Below are 5,912 nucleotides of genomic sequence, written 5' to 3'. Positions count from 1 at the left end.
ACCTTTTAAACTACAATGTTATTGACATATTTGTGTTAAACTGCATATAATTTGTCACCGCAAAGTTTTTTCACATTGGACGCTGAGCTATTCATGCAATGAATATACCGAGAGTTTAGAGTGAGTTTAGAGATCAAATTTAAAATTGCTAGAATTTCCGACGTCAATTCCCGCGAGATTTAGCAGCGTTGGAGTGTAGTTGCAATCCCACACCCCCAGACGATACATGCCTTTGTTAGCGGCATCTCAAAGCAAAGCGCTATTCCTGTAACTGAAGTCAGGCACGAGACTACCTGAAAACAACAGTCAAGAAAACGAATTTGCCATAAATTGTCTAAATGGTGACACACTTTCTTACTCACAGCACTAGTAGAGAACGAAGATAGCCTTGCTACGCCTTTTTTCCTGATTCCGACCCAAATTGGGTCAGGATTATCCATAAAAAGGCAAATTTCACTGCTATTCGGGAAATGTTCCGCTCTTATCTCTGAGTGAGTCGTTCCTCCACAGGCATGCACCGACTTTGGCCGCTTACAAGTGAGCTTAATTAAGTAGGGAAGTTATGATTGCTTTTCTCGTAGGGTCATTTTACATTAGTTTTACTATAAATAAAAAATTGTCGCCTGGCTGGAGGACAGTCTGAGTTCATCTACATTTGCAATTCCTTTGAAAACTGTGAATTTAATGGTAATTGGGAAAGGTGAAGGTAATTTTGAAGGGTAATTGTGATTAGCGACTTCAAGAAGGCAATCCAGTTCGAGCGTTGTGTGGAACACACATCAGATGTGCAGCGCATTGATGGGTACGATCATTACCCAGCGCAGTTTTCTTTGCTGCATAACTCAATGCCGAGACTTTGATGTGGTAAATGTGGTGCCTGCTCAACGCTGCTGTAATGAACGTCGCTTGGATTGGAGGTCATCGCTATTTCGAATCGCTATTTTGAATACGCAGAGAAAGATGAATTTAATTTTCCACGTCGATGTTCTTCCTGTTATTAACAAGTATTGTTTATGTTAAGCCTTGACTTTCATTAATAACGTGTAGTATTTTTAAATGTAAATTTTGAACTGTTATCAACTGCATGACAGTTATCAACTGCAAAGCTTGATCAACTGTGCTGCAGTTGTGTTTCGTTGTTTTCCGCTAAGCGAATAAAATAAGCAGAGCTATTTAGATTGGATCTCAGTACCGACTTGCTGCAACAAAGTCGTTTACAAGACAACTGAAAAAATACGAATACGGCATGTACGTTCGTTTTTTAGTGTTAACAGAAAAATTTATGCTATCAGAAAAGTAGGTTATCATAAAAATTTCTCGTTACTATTGTCGACAGTTTTTTCGTCACCACCAAATCAGCAGGAAATTTTCAAGAACTCCAAAAATGGCGGATCAAAGTCGAAACTCTTTTCATTCTGAGGCTGAAAAAAGCCTCGCATTGCTTGGAAGATTAGAATATTTGGACGTATATGTTGGTCAATGTCCAGTCAATGTTGGATGTTGTTGGAGTTCACAGTCAGCCTCAAGTTAGCTTGATTCTGAAATCATTATCTAAATACGAGAATAAGTAACTTCCATTTGCATGCATGTGGAGATATTCATGACATCGCGACGGTAGTTGCCAACAGGTTTCCTTGAAGTTTCGGCTTACTTTAAAAATAAAAATTGCTTGCCTAAAAGAGTGCTCAAAATTGCAGTTTTTGAAACCCGCAGCTTAAGACTGCGCTGCTAAATTGAGCTGCCATAAAAGAGCACACTGAATATTTCAGGAGAACCAACACCCGTGACGTAAAGAAGTGAAGTCATGAATAACGCGCAACTTCCTTCTTTTCAAGATGAGAGGCAATTAAACAAGGAAAAGAAGGAAATAAACAAGATTCAGGCGTCAGCTCACTCCAAATATCTGCTTCTCTATTACCTTGCGTCAAGCCCAATAACCGTCATGTCTCAAGCCCAATGATGTTGCTCCAAACCATGTCTGTTAAACACAAACTCAATCATTTTACATATTTTACGACATGAATAATTTTCCCTTAACCCTCATAAATTTTACTTCAAGCTAAATGTTATTGCATAAAGACCTATCATTTCACCTCAAGCTAAATCGTTTTGCCTCAAACCCTATAATTTTACATCAAGCTAAATCTTTTTGACTAAGGCCCTATCATCTTACCTCAAGCGAAATCGATCTACCTCAGGACCAATAATTTTACCTCCAAAAAGATCATTTGGCCATCAGGCCCCTTTGCACTTTACCTCAAACTAAATCATTTTGCGTTTAGCCTATGCAGTCAAGCCACAACTCGAGTCATTATGCTGCCATATAACAGCTCACCAGAACTCATCAGACCTCAATTTTAGAAATCTCTCGAGCTCAGTCGTCCTCCATAATGTCTTGCATCGTCAATTAAGCTAGCTAAAAATAATGCCTAAATTTTCAGCAGGCAAGCGAACGATTTAGGTCGACGTCGACCCTGAATGTTCCTCTGACGAGACTAAGCGATTCGAACTCAATATAGTATTTTTCAATTGCTAATAATTTGTTACCCCTCCGGGTTTAAAAGTTTCTTCTCATGGCCTCGTGCAATGATTGTGATCATTTGAACTGAGAAAATTTAAAGAGATCTCATGCCTAATGGCTGAGTTCGCCAATCCGATTTGAAGACTGGCAACAATTGTCTCTCGACGGTCTCACTCGCTCAATAAACCGAGAATTTACAGCGAATTCCTCCTCAAACTTTCCTCTATTATTGGACTTCGTTTGGAAATTGTGGGAGGCGGGAAGTTTTATCAGGCTGCCGCAAAAGGAGTTTGAGGTATTCTGGACACTCATGCAGTATATTTTTTCTCGTCACAAGTTCTGGTTTGAACAGAAAAATTTACATACATTGCACTTCGTGCACCATGAGTAATGTTTTCAATGCTACCGTTAATGTGATGAGTAACATATGGTGCATATCTATGGCACTTGCTAAGTCTATTTTAAAATAGTAGCAGAGAAGATCGTGTTCGATAGCATATATAAATAATAATTAACGACAAATAAATGGCGTTGCACTTCCGCTAAACATGAAACCAGGAATTAAGGAACGTAAACCTTCAAGCGACTTTGTGTGAGCTTCCCTCGGTATTCAAAATTATATTGAAGAAGGCAAATCAATATCATTATTATATATTCGCCAATAAAAATTGAATAAATAACTATACACACGGCCTGCGAATATGTTATTAAAATTGCTCAAGTCAATTAGTGATTACATATCGCGAATTGCTAGTTGGGGTTATTGACCAAAGTAAAGAGCTTATTTTTAATGTGTTCAAAGTTGTTTGATCGTACCAATTAATTACGCGCTTGATTTCACAAGACTTGGAAGTCCGACCAGCAAAACTACCCCCCGTAAATTAGGAGCAAGAGAGAATAGTTGCAGTTACATTCCCAGTGTAAGGATTGGCCTTATGAACCAATCCTTAAATTAGCAGGGACCGCATCTAATTAGAGGCATGAAATCAAACATGAAGACAAGAGGTCATGATGCCTAAAAAGAGAATGAGAACTTTTATACCGATAAGAAAAAATAAACAATAATAAATTGCCATAATTTGAAAGTGGAATAATGACAAGCTGAAATGGTTGAAATTGGCATTGAATGTCACGAATAATTATTCAAATTGTCTCTCACTTAATTACTAAATAAATATTATGCATAGAATATTTAAACGGATTACAGAGGTCATAGAAAGTATTCAGCTGTGCAAAGCCAGCAAGCCGCAACTTGTTAGGAAGTCTAAAGTATTTTCAGACAACGTACAGCTTCAGACGCTAATGATACTTAAATGTTTCGTGCGTAACCCGTAGAGTGGATATGTACATCCATGTGTTTCATGTTTCTTGTAATGATATTATTAATAAATTATCATGAATAATGATAAAAATAAATAATATTATGATGAAATAATCATTGCAATCATGATGTCCTTTATGCTCACTTCTTCTTGAAGTGAGCATATATGAAGTGAGTCAGTTGTTTTGATAAATTCTGTTGGACATAGCTAGAAAATTATTGCTTCATTTGCTGCACTCTAGACTGAGACTCCTTTTACTTAAAAATCCTATTTTGAATGTTTGTTTGAAATGTTTTTACACAAATAGTATGTTTTTTTTTTCTAAAAACAAAAGACAAATCTTATTATACTGTAATGAAAATGTTCAAATATTACCTGCGCCATAGTACGAAGACATGTAGCTTGGTTTGATTTTATTATTTAACAGCTTGGCAGATAGCACATTTTCTACGGCAGGTCAAAGGCTGCAAAAAGGAGCCTCTTTCAGTCACAAATACAGGAGACAAAATTGAACCTGAGGGGTAATTAAACGAGCGACTCGGTTGCTGATGTCTGGCCGTACTTACTCGAAATTAATGCTGGAGTGAGGCTTGTGACTCTGAGAATTTAAAAAAAGTGGAAAATAATTAGTGTCGATACCCATTGAGCATGTTTGAAAGGATGTTATGAAAAAATCTTAATATTAGACGTCATACTAAAAAGCATGTGTAAATGAGAATATGAAATAAGAAAATTGGTTAACATTTTTTATTCAAAGCTTTGGTAAAATCGAATTTTGCCAAACTGAATAGTCTTTTACAATTGTTTATTGATTCAGTTAAACCATATTGTATAACAATGAGGATATTAAGGATCTTGGACTAATAAGGATCTTTTACATCGTTCACGAAAATCTCCAAAACTTCTCAGTGAAATTCATAACGTTGAAAACAAGCTTGTAAATATCGTTTTTTTTATTACAAAAACCAGCAAAAGCAAAATGAACTCAAGATCTTGAGTCAATTGAAGGAAGTTCGTCAACTGTAATCTTCACACGGTCAATTCAATCGTCACCTAGTTTAGCAGATCCTGAATATGCCGGAACGATTTCTCTCTCTAGTTCATTTCGGTGTATTGGGGGCAGCTAAAAAGAAGTTCTGTATTCGTATCCGTCGCTTTATTTCTACATGAACAAAAATGGTGATTCCATACCAGAATATATTCCTCATAATCTTGTTTAGAAATTCGTTTTCTAGAAATTACAAATACTTTATTGGAGCCTCAAGACTAACATAAATATTATTTTATTACAATACCTTTCATCTTATTCACAGACCAGCGAATGATTTAAAAGCGCCTACTCAACATGCCTTTGTCCTCTCCTCGAGCACAGAGGGCACTTGACCTTCTCTCAATCTCCATATTCTGGATGGTTGGTAGGCGTGTGATAGCCGCCGTATCCATGTGACATATTCGTTGGATTCCCGCTCATATAGAGTGACTTCGTTCAGACTTCTGATCACTTTGTATTCCTTTGTTATATTGTTTCTGAGGTTATTTTTCTCTTGCTCGATAATTCTTGAGTTGTAGCTCTGCATGAAAATGAAGCTTATTTGAATTTATGTCGGTTTTCGTTCTATTTTTGAAAGACTTCTTTTTATTATGAACTTAATCCATATTTGTGGACACACGATTATGGGATATCCGGTCATTAAATAAAACAACTTTTAATTTTGTCCCCCATGCCTGAATGTCTGAGAAAGAATCTCCGAGGTCTTGTTGATCTAATTTGATGTTAAATGCAAAATATGCGATGAGTTATAGATAATAAATACATAATATTTCATTCAACGAAGACAAACGATGACCTAGACAATTGCGCATTTGCACAAATCAATCATTGCAGGTAATCAGAAGATAGGCAATTATCCGGGTTAATTCAAGTACACCAAGTAAGGCTCTTTAAAGATATCACTTTAGTACCAAGTTTATTTGAGTGTTGAAAATACACGGATGCCTCTATGACCAAAGTTTCTATGTTTTGCACACAGGTTATAATCAGCAATTGAGATTAGTCTCCACAATTGAAG

The sequence above is a fragment of the Hyalella azteca genome, unplaced genomic scaffold, assembly GCF_000764305.2.
Source record: "Hyalella azteca isolate HAZT.00-mixed unplaced genomic scaffold, Hazt_2.0.2 contig12760, whole genome shotgun sequence".
Classification (NCBI taxonomy): Eukaryota; Metazoa; Arthropoda; class Malacostraca; order Amphipoda; family Hyalellidae; genus Hyalella; species Hyalella azteca.
This window is presented reverse-complemented; position numbering follows the sequence as displayed.